Source organism: Triticum dicoccoides, chromosome 4B, assembly GCF_002162155.2.
Source record: "Triticum dicoccoides isolate Atlit2015 ecotype Zavitan chromosome 4B, WEW_v2.0, whole genome shotgun sequence".
In the NCBI taxonomy this organism is placed as follows: Eukaryota; Viridiplantae; Streptophyta; class Magnoliopsida; order Poales; family Poaceae; genus Triticum; species Triticum dicoccoides.
In genome coordinates, this window is record NC_041387.1 from 105,419,784 (window position 1) to 105,434,600 (window position 14,817).

Below are 14,817 nucleotides of genomic sequence, written 5' to 3' on the forward strand. Positions count from 1 at the left end.
ATGTAGGAGTACATGGTGGGTTGTCTCATTGCAGCCGTCCTCAGGAACTGAGTTCTGTGTTTGTGATCCATGATTCAGCTACTACCATACATTGGGCCCTGAAATATGACCCCACTTGACTTCTTATTCACCCTAGTCCTCTGTCCAGGAGTTGCAAGTAGTTTCTGGTGTTTGTAGCTTACTGGAGGCCGTGGACAGCGCTGACCGTAGGGGTGGGCTGTGATGCGGTAGGTACGTGGCACGGTGTACCGGATGCCCGTTTGGTATCTCGGGAACCCTATTCACATCGTTTGGGGCTGTGAGCGAAACTCCGGCCGGATCTCCTCATGGATGGAACCCGAATAGGCGATAAACCTGGACTAGAGACTTGAGTGTTTAGGTAGGTCGTGGTCTACACCCACGTCGGCTTTTGCTTGAAGTCTGCCGAGCACATGTCGTGTGCAGACGCTAAGTGGTGGAAACATGTATGAAGAAGTACACCCCTGCAGGGTTAACATCATCTATTCGAATAGCCGTGTCCGCGGAAAAGGACTTCTGGGTTGCTTATATCAGTTCATAGACAAGTGAAAGTGGATACTTTAAAATGCGCAAGATAAGCGTGAGTGCTATGGATGGCGTTCTCGTAGGGAGACGGGAGCGGATCCATAGTGGTGTATTGATATGGTGAATATGTGGACTCGTGTGCGCCACCTCAAAAGAGTTACATTGCAGTCGTAGTTCAGGATAGCCACCGAGTCAAAGCTGGCTTGCTGCAGTTAAACCCCACCATCCCTTTGTTGATAATGATGCATATGTAGATAGTTCTGATGTAAGTCTTGCTGGGTACATTTGTACTCACGTTTGCCTATTTTATGTTTTTGCAGAGAGACTTCAGTCTCACTAGTATTTCCGCGTGGTCTTCGACGTTTAGCTTGTTACCTCAGCTACGATCTTGTGCCCTCGGCAGGATCTGATAGATAGTCAGGCTTCTCAGCCTTTTTCATTTATAGATGTCTGTACTCAGACATGATAGCTTCTGTTTGTGTTTTGACTTGTATGCTCTGATTGTTGGGTCATGAGACCCATGTTTGTAATATCTCGCTCCTCGGAGCCTATTGAATAAACTACTTGAGTCGTAGAGTCATTTTGTGATGCCATGTTGTATTGCACATATCGAGCATATTGTGTGTATGTTATTGAAATGCTTGGTATGTGTGGGATCTGACTACCTAGTTGTTTATCTTTAGTAGCCTCTCTTACCGGGAAATGTCTCATAGTGTTACCGCTGAGCCATGGTAGCTTGCTACTGCTCTGGAACACTTAGGCTGGCCGGCATGTGTCCTTCTTCGTTCCTGTGTCTGTCCCTTCGGGGAAATGTCACGCATTGAGTACCGGAGTCCTGTTAGCCCGCTACAGCCCGGTTTACCGGAGTCCTGCTAGCCCAGTGCTACAGCCCGGACCCACTTGCTGATGACCGACACGTTCGATGCTGGGTCATGGATGCCTGTCCCTGTAAGTCTGTGCCGCTTTGGGTTTACGACTAGCCATGTCAGCCCGGGCTCCTTATCATATGGATGCTAGCGACACTGTCATATATGTGTGCCAAAAGGCGCAAACGGTCCCTGGCAAAGGTAAGGCGACAACCGTGGGAATACCGTGCGTGAGGCCGCAAAGTGATATGAGGTGTTACATGCTAGATCGATGTGGCATTGAATCGGGGTCCTGACAGCGTTGGTATCAGAGCTTGACTGCCTGTAGGATTACCAAGCCAAACTGGTCGAAGTTGAGTCTAGAAATTCTTTAGCTACATAAGGGAATTGATTGTGGGATGGAACGTAAGGCTCTTTTTACTCCTTATACCTCATGCCCTTCTGATCTGAGTCATCTTATCTTTCCTACGGGGATTAAGAACTAGGCTATCTCTTCCTTCTATCAGGATCACGTTTTACTAATCAGTAGACTTATAGATTGTTGGCTTAAGCCTCTGTTCAGTTTTTACTGCTTCCGTATGTTAATTGTTGATCTCGAAACCTGATATTGTGCTTCTGAGTGGTTATGCCACCATTTTTGGCGAATGTCTCAAATCTTTTTTGAGCATTTACAGCCGTTATGCTGTCCGAGTCATCCCAGGTTTCTAAATAGTCCGATGCATTTGCAAATCCCTTCCTTCTGTTTCCGATGTTCCCATGGGCCAGATTAACCACACTAATCGGTGTGTTGAGGTAATTATTGCCTCGACATATATGTTGGAATTATTATTATGACCCTAAGTGCTTAGGGGATCATCTAGTGGTCTAGCCATGATTTGTGTCCTAGTGTGAAGATTCTGGCCTTTATTCTCGGAAGCATCCCGTGATGCTACTTAGTAGTAGGTATTCTACTCCTGGGTTCTGAACCCGAGATTCACTCTACCTACTTCATGTGGATAGTAATTGCTAGTGCCTTTAGGATATTAGTAACCTTGCGATAGTCCTTGAAGTCCGTGGTATCTTCTTCTTCCAAAAACCATGAACTACTTATGGCAGAAGTTCCTCGTTGAACTGGAATATCACAACAGGATTATTCTTGAGGAGTTCTCCATTCATAAATCGTGACTCTGCCAGTTCTACCTTTCTGCATGGGTTATCCGGAAGAAATATGTTGAACTTGGTTCGACATACTAATCTATGCATCCACAACTCAGAAAATTATATGTTCCTTTGAGTTGTTCTCTTTAGTTGCATACTGACCTTCGTCTATCAATTGATAGTCAAGAGTATGTGTGCGTTTGTTTATCGATGCCTATTACTCTTGTGGTCCGTCAAGCCATTCTATCGCGGAATGACTAGGAGAAACAAACTCCAGTACCTCTTCCATATCCAGGATTGAGTCAAAGAAGTTGTATGCCGCAGATCAAATGCCAATCCAGCTTTTGGTTCTGCTCTACCTTGGAGTATCACATATTTTATATCGAGATTGTTATAGGAATTGCACACCATCCCATGAACTCTTGGTACAGTGACACTTCTTGCCATCACTGTTCATTCCTCGGCCCTCGTGTTGATGCAACCGGAATACCGACAAATGAATTGTGATGTGTGAAATCAATACTGCTAGCAACTCTGTTGCTTGGTAGTTAAAGGATAATAATTTCATTCTTAGTATGTTGGTTTTCGAATCATCCTTCTAAGACTGATCGTGCTACCTAGTCCTTATTTCGGTGCACCCTTCGATTGATGAGTTAGGTTCTTGTCAAGTCCTCACTCATTTGATCATATCGTCTTGCCCTCAAAAGCAAGATTGTTCTCAAGCTTAGTAACATACCGGTGGTTCGTGACTTTCCAAATATCTTCTTGGAGGTTGGTTAAGCTAGACAACAACTTGGAGAGTTGGAAGATAAAAGCTTGTCTGACTTAGTTTGTTCCAAAGGGATATTCTTGTGTAGTGTGTGTTGAAGAAAGATGATATCTTCATCGATTGGTCCTTGTGATCAGTTGCTGGACCTATTGTCTTATCAATCCTTTGATTTGAGTGTGGGCTATCGTCAAATCAAATCAGTACCAACGATGCTCGTAATGTTGTCTTATTCGTGGTTGATCCCTCGAGCATACACCATTATATCTTTTGGGTCTGACCAATGCTATCACTTGTTCACTTAACTATGGAATTCCTTTTAAAAGGAAACCCAGATGAATTGTTGTTGTGCCCATTGACAACATCCTTGTCTTCTCCATAATTTTGCTGAACATTAAGCTAGTGTTGGAAACTTTTGAAAGCATTTGTTCATGCTAGCTCATGAAGCATATGTTTGGATGAAGGTAGTGACTTCCTTTAATTCATGTGCATCTGATGCAAGTTGCCGCCGTGGATTCGAGAAGGTCAATGTTGCTTTCTTTGGAATCATTCCAAATCAGTCATGCACACGTGCGAAGAATGCTGTGGTTTGAAGACTTGCAACCTTCAATCTATATGTATCCCTAGCACACCAAGCCACTGATTGATTTGTTCAAGGAGAAGGAGTTCCTTCATAAGAGCTAATCCGGACTTATGAAAGAACTTCGATACCCTCGTTGATGGTTCCCCCTCCTGAACTCGGTAGTGTTTTATTATAAGACTACCACGTGGTCATGCTTGTCTGGGACAACGTGTTCACATGTTTGTAGCAGAACCAGCTCATGTTTTGGAGATTGCTATCGTAGTTCATCTCCCGAGAATCCCGCAACGTCATCTCGTCGATTTGTGTTGCAAACTTTCATTTTTCTTCCTAAGACTCGATGAGCCTGGAATATCCTAACACCAACCAGAGCTGAATCTCAGGCAGATATGATGGTTGGAACATTTCCCTAAGAACTATAATATTGGTCTCTCGATAACCGGTAAGGTGGATGTCGTGGCCAACACACCCATCCGGTAGACCTATTATTATAGTATCTTGTTTGAGGAAGTTGGCCACCCCCCCATAGGGATTTCGTAGGATTTACTCCCTAGTTGCCCCTATGGATTTTTGTGTTCCCGAAGTCCGACCTTTTACTTGATGTTTTAGATATCAAACCATATCTATGAATGGGTTATACTAGCACATCAAGGAGAACATTAGAAGCGGAGTGCTAAATGTCTCTCGGTCGATCATCCAGATTTTATTTGCTTGGCCTCTCTAAGGTGAAATATGAGAAAGTGTTATCCTCCTTCGCATCTGCATCGTCCATCGCTATTCATCATGGTAGTATGTTGTGTTGTCAGCACCCTTGACACGGTTGTTGATAAAACCTTGATGATTGTGGAAATACTCAAGTTCTTGAGAGCACGCACAAGCGCTAGGTGTTATCATCGACACTAACTGGAGTGCTCTCAGTTTCCTCGGCAATGCTATGACCTATTCAAACAGTGAATTAACTCTCTAGTGTTGGGTTCTTCCCAGTTACTAGAATCATTCCCAGCATTTGCATTTTGTTTCCAGCTTGCACCGACAATGTGTCATTCTACCATGGGTCTCTTCCATTTCCAGTGATAAGCAAATTCATCCATTACGTTGTATTCAACAAGGTAATCCACATCATCCAAGTCCAAGTATGCCATTCTACCGACCCCGCCAATCGATTGCTGTGATTTGCCTTAGGCTGATATAGAGAGTCTCAATGATCTCTATATCAAAGGTAATTCTTTTTGCCACTTAAGATAATAATCTACGAATCACCCCCCTCCAGGATGTTTCGTCGTGGTATCATGGCAACTCAACTCCTCGCTACGTTGACAACCGTTCACCACCTTCTTAGGTGTGGAATCATTGTCTACCTAGTGAACCTTCGTCATCTGTTCCACTCCATTTCTCTAGAGGTGTGCTTCATCTCTCAGCTCGAGAGATGTTGCCATGTCTCATTCCGTGAGTTAATCCTGAGTTGTTCGATCTTCGAGAAGATCGACCCTTCTAGAGTCTCCTTCTTCCCTCCATGTCATGTTGACAGGATTTCTCAGAGCAAGACTTCAAGACAATAATGGTGTTCAAATCAACGTTCATTTGAAGTGCACCCTGGATCGTGAAGATTATACTAGTTTGCGTTTCCCCTTCATCCTACCCTACGCTTGAATCTCGAGACGAGATTCTTGTTTAGTGGGGGTGAGTTGTCACATCCCTAGCTTCACGCATTGCTCTAGGTTAGCTTCATGTGTGCATCATGTCTATATTTTTGAAACTTGAACTGAGTAATATTGGAAGCCTCAAAACCCTAAATAAAAGAGGGGCAAGAAACCCTAGAAATCTTATTCATTGCTCCAAAAGGCTCTTCTTAAATGTTTGATAATTTTTGGTAAGGGTTCTGGTCCCAACCAAAATATTGAACATTTTTAAGGATTTATTTTTTTGGGACTTTGAATTTAAATCATTAGCTATTTGAATTTGAATTATATTCATATAATTAGAATATAATTTCAAATATCCCTGAAATATTTTATAAGCTTTTGGAAAAGTCCATCTAGCAATATAAAATATTCAGTGGAGTTTTTGGCATTGTTTGAATTATTTTTAAATTCAAAACAGTGGCAAAAGAATTAAATAAAAACAAAACAAAACAGAAAAATATAACACAGAATTTACCTGGACCTTACCTGGCAACCCACCCACGCGGCCCGCTACTGTGCAGCCCAGCAGAAGCCGGCCCAGCCCACCACTGCAGCCCTCCGTCGTCTTCCTCCCCTCGCCCCGAAGCTGCTGCGTGCTCGCACGCGCACGACCGCGCGGCCACCTCCTGCTTGCCGACGAGCTTCTGGCCGCGTGGACGACTTCCGCAGGCCGTCCCGATCCCCCTGACCCCCCTCACTCTCCCGTGCACTTCTTCCCTCTCTCACTGCTTCGCCTTCCTCGCCCCTCTCCCGAAGCAGAGCGCAGCCGTCGACGCCGTTCGCCGTAGCTGCAGCCACCGCCCTTCCCCCGCTCCCCCGACTAGCCCAGAGGCTCCGCCTCGACCCCCTCCTTCCTCCCCACCGACCCACGGCCCTCCGGAAGCCCTGCAACGCCGCCACCATCGCCGTTCCGTCGCCGGCCACCGAAGCTCACCGCCGTCGATTCGCCGCTTCCGACGCCTCCCCGAGCTCCCCGAGGCCACCGTCGCAACCCCCGTGAGCTCCTCCGTCGTTTCCCCCTCCCCGCTTAGTCGCGCTCGCCCTCTAGCTGTCGTCTCCACTATGGCCGAACCTTCGCCGCCGCCGCACTCATCGCCGGTGATGCTCCGGTGACCATTTGGTCCCGGGCATGCGCCCAACGCGCTCCCCGCATCGCGTGGAGCCTCCGTGGCACTTCGCCGCGCTTGTTTGCGCACCGCAGGCCCATCCCCACTTGCACCCGAGCTTCGGCCGCCGCCGAGCTCGTCGCCGGCACCACTCCGGCCACTTCCCGGCCGCGCCACCACCACAGTTGGATGCGGACGAGCGCCCGCATCCCGAAGCTGTGCTCCGCGCGCCAAACCGAGCCCTGTGGGCAAAACCCGAGGCTCGCCACCGCGGCTGGCCTCGCCGGCGTCAAGCCGCCGGTGGGGTTGACCCACGTTGACCACGGCAGGACCCTCCCCTGTGTCCATGACAGGTGGGGCCGGCCTGTTAGTTAGGTTAGGATTAGTGTTAACTAAAAATTAGTTAGACTAATTACACTGACATGCAGGGCCCACAGGTCAGTTTGACCTGGACGGCGCCCGTTGACTTGCTGACGTCACTGTGAAGTCATGCTGACGCAGTAAATTCATTTCTGGATTTATTATTATTCAGAAATTCCACAAAATGCCTAAAACTTCTAAAATTCATAGAAAATTAACCGTAACTCCAAATTAAATAATTTATATATGAAAAATTATCAGAAAAATTCAAGGAATCCATCTGTACCATTTTCATGCATGTTAGAACAAATTATCACTACTGTTTAGGGCAAATGAAGTGAAGGGCATTTAAATAATCACATATGGAGTTTGAATTTGAATCTTGTATTCAAACCAACTTCATTTAATCTGTTGCTAGTTGCATTAGCTCAAAACACATTCATCTTGCCATGTCATGATCATGCATCATATTGTGCATTGCATTGATTGTGTTCCCTTCTGTGTTGCCGGTATTTGTCCCCTCTCGATAGACGTGATACCGATGATGTGATCGTTGACACTGATGAAGACTCAATGCTATCTTCAGAAGTGCCAGGCAAGCAAAACCCCCTTGTTCATTCCGATACAATCCTACTCTCTCGCTCCTGCTCTCTTTTACTGCATTAGGACAACAACGATTCATCTGTTACTTGCTGCGGTAGCTGAACCCCTTTATCCTTTGCATGACCTGTCATTCCACAGTAAATAGATGAAACCCACTAGTATGAGTAGGAATTGTTTGAGCCCTGTTGTGCCTACTCATTCATGCTTGTTTGTCATGCCTGCTACTGCTTAGAGTTGAGTCAGGTCTGATTCATCGGGGATGAATCAGAGGCGTGTGAACATGTCCTACTGTGTGTGAGCTAAGTGTGTGAACACGATTTGGTAAAGGTAGCGGCGAGAGGCCATGTAGGAGTACATGGTGGGTTGTCTCATTGCAGCCGTCCTTAGGAACTGAGTTCTGTGTTTGTGATCCATGATTCAGCTACTACCATGCATTGGGCCCTGAAATATGACCCCGCTCGACTTCTTATTCACCCTTGTCCTCTGTCCAGGAGTTGCAAGTAGTTTCTGGTGTTTGTAGTATGCTGGAGGCCGTGGACAGCGCTGACCGTAGGGGTGGGCTGTGATGCGGTAGGCACGTGGCCGGGTATACCAGGCGCCCGTTTGGTGTCACGGAACCCTGTTCACATCGTTTGGGGCTGTGAGCGAAACTCCGGCCGGATCTCCTCATGGATGGAACCCGAATAGGCGATAAACCTGGACTAGAGACTTGAGTGTTTAGGTAGGTCGTGGTCTACACCCACGTCGGCTTTCGCTTGAAGTCTGCCGAGCACATGTCGTGTGCAGACGCTAAGTGGTGGAAACATGTATGAAGAAGTACACCCCTGCAGGGTTAACATCATCTATTCGAATAGCCGTGTCCGCGGAAAGGGACTTCTGGGTTGCTTATATCAGTTCATAGACAAGTGAAAGTGGATACTTTAAAATGCGCAAGATAAGCGTGAGTGCTATGGATGGCGTTCTCGTAGGGAGACGGGAGCGGATCCATAGTGGTGTATTGATATGGTGAATATGTGGACTCGTGTGCGCCACCTCAAAAGAGTTACATTGCAGTCGTAGTTCAGGATAGCCACCGAGTCAAAGCTGGCTTGCTGCAGTTAAACCCCACCATCCCTTTGTTGATAATGATGCATATGTAGATAGTTCTGATGTAAGTCTTGCTGGGTACATTTGTACTCACGTTTGCCTATTTTATGTTTTTGCAGAGAGACTTCAGTCTCACTAGTATTTCCGCGTGGTCTTCGACGTTTAGCTTGTTACCTCAGCTACGATCTTGTGCCCTCGGCAGGATCTGATAGATAGTCAGGCTTCTCAGCCTTTTTCATTTATAGATGTCTGTACTCAGACATGATAGCTTCCGTTTGTGTTTTGACTTGTATGCTCTGATTGTTGGGTCATGAGACCCATGTTTGTAATATCTCGCTCCTCGGATCCTATTGAATAAACTACTTGAGTCGTAGAGTCATTTTGTGATGCCATGTTGTATTGCACATATCGAGCATATTGTGTGTATGTTATTGAAATGCTTGGTATGTGTGGGATCTGACTACCTAGTTGTTTATCTTTAGTAGCCTCTCTTACCGGGAAATGTCTCCTAGTGTTACCGCTGAGCCATGGTAGCTTGCTACTGCTCTGGAACACTTAGGCTGGCCGGCATGTGTCCTTCTTCGTTCCTGTGTCTGTCCCTTCGGGGAAATGTCACGCATTGAGTACCGGAGTCCTGTTAGCCCGCTACAGCCCGGTTTACCGGAGTCCTGCTAGCCCAGTGCTACAGCCCGGACCCACTTGCTGATGACCGACACGTTCGATGCTGGGTCATGGATGCCTGTCCCTGTAAGTCTGTGCCGCTTTGGGTTTACGACTAGCCATGTCAGCCCGGGCTCCTTATCATATGGATGCTAGCGACACTGTCATATACGTGTGCCAAAAGGCGCAAACGGTCCCGGGCAAAGGTAAGGCGACAACCATGGGAATACCGTGCGTGAGGCCGCAAAGTGATATGAGGTGTTACATGCTAGATCGATGTGGCATTGAGTCGGGGTCCTGACACGTCGAGGAACATATGAGATGTTCAAAGGGCTGAAGTTGGGATTTCAGGCTCGTGCCCATGTCAAGAGGTATGAGACCTCCGACGAGTTTCTTAGCCTACAAAATTAGGGAGAAAAGCTCAATCGTTGAGCATGTGCTCAGATTGTCTGAGTACTACGATCACTTGAATCGAGTGGGAGTTAATCTTCCAGATGAGATAGTGATGTTTCTCCAAAGTCACTGCCACCAAGCTACTAGAGCTTCGTGATGAACTATAACATATCAGGGATAGATATGATGATCCTTGAGCTATTCATGATGTTTGACACCGCAAAAGTAGAAATCAAGAAGGAGCATCAATTGTTGATGGTTAGTGAAACCACTAGTTTCAAGAAGGGCAAGGGAAAGAAGGGATACTTCATGAAACAGCAAATCAGTTGCTGCTCTAGTGAAGAAACCCAAGGTTGAACCCAAACCCGAGACTAAGTGCTTCTGTAATGAGGGGAACGGTCACTGAAGTAGAACTACCCTAGATACTTGATAGATGAGAAGGCTGCCAAGGTCGACAGAAGTATATTGGATATACATTATATTAATGTGTACTTTACTAGTACTCCCAGTAGCACCAGGGTAATAGATACCGGTTCGGTTGCTAAGTGTTAGTAACTCGAAATAAAAGGCCACAGACTAAACGGAAACTACTAAAGGCGAGGTGACAATATGTGTTGGAAGTATTTCCAAGGTTGATGTTATCAAACATCGCACGCTCCCTCTACCATCAGGATTGGTGTTAAACCTAAATAATTGTTATTTGGTGTTTGCATTGAGCATATACATGATTGGATTATATTTATCGCAATACGTTTATTCATTTAAGGAGAATAATGGTTACTCTGTTTATTTGAAAAATACCTTCAATGGTCTTGCACGTAAAATGAATGGTTTATTGAATCTCGATCGTAGTGATACACATGTTCATGCCAAAAGATATAAGATAGTAATGATATAGTACCACCTACTTGTGGCACTGTCATTTGAGTCATGTTAGTATAAAACGCATGAAGAAGCTCCATATTGATGGACCTTTGGACTCACTCTTTTTTTTGAAAAATTTGAGACATGCGAACCATGTCTATTGGTATGTACTCATGAAGAAACTCCATGCAGATGGATCGTTTGGACTCACTTGTTTTTGAATCACTTGAGACATGCAAATCATACCACATGGGCAAGATGACTGAAAGGCCTCATTTTCAGTAAGATGGAACAAGAAAGCAACTTGTTGGAAGTAATACATTTTGATGTGTGCAGTCCAATGAGTGCTGAGGCACGCAGTGGATATCGTTATGTTCTTACTTCACAGATGATTTGAGTAGATGCTAAGTACATGTACTTGATGAAACACAAGTCTGAATTATTGAAAGGTTCAAGTAATTTCAGAGTGAAGTTGAAGACCATCGTGATAAGAGGATAAAATGTCTATGATATGATCATAGAGATGAATATCTGAGTTACGAGTTTGGTACAAAATTAAGACATTGTGGAAATTGTTTCACAACTAATACCGCCTGGTACACCATAGTGTGATGGTGTGTCCGAACATCATAGCTACACCCTATTGGATATGGTGCATACCATGATGTCTCTTATCGAATTACCACTATCATTTATGGGTTAGGCATTAGAGACAACCGCATCCACTTTAAATAGGGCACCACGTAATTCCGTTGAGATGACATCGTATGAACTATGGTTTAGAAAAACCTAAGCTGTCGTTTCTTGAAAGTTTGGGCTGTGACGCTTTTGTGAAAAAGTTTCATCCTGATAATCTCGAACCCAAAACGATAAATGCATCTTCATAGGACACCCAAAATAGTTGGGTATACCTCCTATCTCAGATCTAGAAGCATGAGTGATTGTTTTTAGAAATGGGTCCTTTCTCGAGGAAAAGTTTCTCTTGAAAGAATTGAGTGGGAGGAGGTGGAGAATTGATGAGGTTATTGAACCATCACTTCAACCATTGTGTAGCAGGGCATGTGAAGTTGTTCATGTGGTGCCTACACCAGTTGAAGTGGAAGCTGATGATAGTGATCATGAAACTTCGGATCAAGTCACTACCAAACCTTGTAGGTCAACAAGGATGCGTACTTCTTCAGAGTGGTACGGTAATCCTGTCTTGGAGGTCATGTTGCTAGACAACAATGAACCTACGAGCTACGGAGAAGCGATGGTGGGCCCGGATTCCGACAAATGGCTCGAGGCCATAAAATCCGAGAGAGGATTCGTGTATGAAAACAAAGTTTTGACTTTGGAAGAACTACTTAATGGTCGTAAGCCTGTTGGGTACAGATGGATTTTAAAAGTAAGACGGACAATGATGGTAAGTGTCACCATTAAGAAAGCTTGACTTGTCGCTAAGATGTTTTCCGACAAGTTCAAGGAGTTGTCTACGATGAGATTTTCTCACTCGTAGCGATGCTAAGAGTCTGTTGGAATTATATTAGCAGTTACTGCATTATTTATGAAATCTTGCAGATAGGACGTCAAAACATTGTTTCCTCGACGATTTTCTTGAGGAAAGGTTGTATGTGATACAACAAGAAGGTTTTTTCAATCCTAAAAGATGCTAACGAGTATGCAAATCTCCAGCAATCCTTCTAAGACTGGACTAAGCATCTCATAGTCGGAATATACACTTTGATGAGAGGATCAAAGATTTTGGGTTTATACAAAGTTTATAAGAAACTTGTATTTCCAAAGAAGTGAGTGGGAGCACTATAGAATTTCTGATGAGTATATGTTGTTAACATATTGTTGATCGAGAATGATGTAGAATTTCTGGAAAGCATATAGGGTTATTTGAAAAGTGTTTTTCAATGGAAAACCTAGATTTAGCTACTTGAACATTGAGCATCAAGATCTATAAGGATAGATCAAAATCGCTTGATAGTACTTTCAAATGAATACGCACCGTGACAAGATTTTGAAGGAGTTCAAAATAGATGGCAAAGAAGGAGTTCTTGGCTGTGTTAAAAGGTGCGAGTATTGAGTAAGACTCACGACCTGACCGCGGCAAAGGAGAAAGAAAGGATGAAGGTCGTCTCCTATGCTCTACAGTATGTTCTGCTGTGTACCGCACCTGAAGTGTGCCTTGCCATGAGTCAGTCAAGGGGTACAAGAGTGATTCAGGAATGGATCACTAGACAACGATCAAAGTTATCTTAGTGGACTAAGGAATTTTTCTTGATTATGGAGGTGGTAAAAGAGTCCATCATAAAGGGTTACGACGATGCAAACTTTGACACTAATCTAGATGACTCTGAGTAGTAAACCAGATTCATATAGTAGAATAGTTATTTGGAATAGTTCCAAATAGCGCGTGGTAGCTGCATCTACAAGATGACGTAGAGATTTGTAAAGCACAGACCGATCTGAAGGGTTCAGACCCGTTGACTAATAACCTCTCTCACAAGCAAGATATGATCAAACCCCATGGTGTTGGATTCATTACAATCACATAGTGATGTGAACTAGATTATTGACTCTAGTGCAAGTGGGAGACTGTTGGAAATATGCCCTAGAGGCAATAATAAAATGGTTATTATTATATTTCCTTGTTCATGATAATTGTCTATTGTTCGTGCTATAATTGTATCAACTGGAAACCGTAATACATGTGTGAATACATAGACCACAACATGTCCCTAGTGAGCCTCTAGTTGACTAGCTCGCTGATCAATAGATGGTTATAGTTTCCTGACCATGGACATTGGATGTCATTGATAACGGGAGTAGCAGGCTATGGCCAGCATGACCGCAAGGTGTTTTGGGGGGCCCAACAAGTGTTGCAGGGCCTCATGGGCCAAGGGGAGGGGGAAAACCAGCCTACTAAGGGGCTATGCGCCCCCACACCCTTTCCCATGTTGCTTGGGGAGGTGGGGTGCCTCCACCTGACTTGGGAGGCAAGCCTCCACCTGCTTGGCTTGGGGGGCAAGTCTCCCGAGGGTTTCCCTAGGGAGATCCAATCTGCCATGGTCGCCGCCCCTAGGGGAAACCCTAGGGCGCCTCCCCCTCTTCCCTTCCCCCTATATATAGTGAGGAGGTGGGAGGGCAGTCGTGACCCTTCCCCTGGCGCAGCCCCTCCCTCCTCCAACACTTCCTCCTCCTCCGTAGAGCTTGGCGAAGCCCTGCAGAAATACCACAAGCTCCACCACCATGTCGTCGTGTTGCCGGAGCTCTCCCTCAACTTATCCTCTCCCCTTGCTTGATCAAGAAGGAGCAGACATCCCCGGGTTGTACGTGTGTTGAACACAGAGGCGCCGTCCGTTCAACTCTAGATCGGATCTTCCGTGATTTGAATCGCCGTGAGTACGACTCCAACAACCGTGTTCTTGTAACGATTCTGCTTAGCAATCTTCAAGGGTATGAAGATGAACTCCCTCTCTCTCTCATTGCTAGCATCTCCTATATTGATCTTGGTGACACCTAGGAAATATTTTGAATTATTGCTACGTTCCCCAACATGAGATACAGTATTAAACCCAAGAAAAAAAACTATTTCTGGCGGCGACGGAGGCGTCGTGCCGCGCCGTCCTTATCATTGCTGAAGTCTTCAAGGTAGCACATAATGTTCTTCACTTGTAAATCAAACATCATGTCGTCGTGCGATCGACGGGCGAGGCGTGGGAGGACGGCAGCTGGCAGCGCTGACAGGCAGCGGTCGACGGCGGCGTCCCATGCCGCTAAGGGGCACGCGTGCACGGGAACGGGCGTGGAGGGTGTAGCCAAATGCACGAGACCGGTGTCGCGGTGGGTAGAGGGGCGCGCACGGGCACGATCGCTGGCGCTGGCATGTACACGAGCTCGCGCGGGTCCGCGGAGACCTTGCTGACGCCCGCGGCTTCCGGCTCTATGATAGTGCTCGGGGACCAGCCCATCAATACTACGGGGATGGTTGCTGGCACGGACATGGGGATGGGATCTGGGACGGGAGCGGTGGTTGCTGCCTGTCATTCCTCCTTATTCTAGGCCATGTCCATGAGGCCTCATTCCTCCTTATTTTCTATCTCCTCTGACTCGAGTCGACTTCACCAAACTTGAAGACTAGTGGCAGATGATCCTTCTGCGCCATCGCATTGGTGGAGGT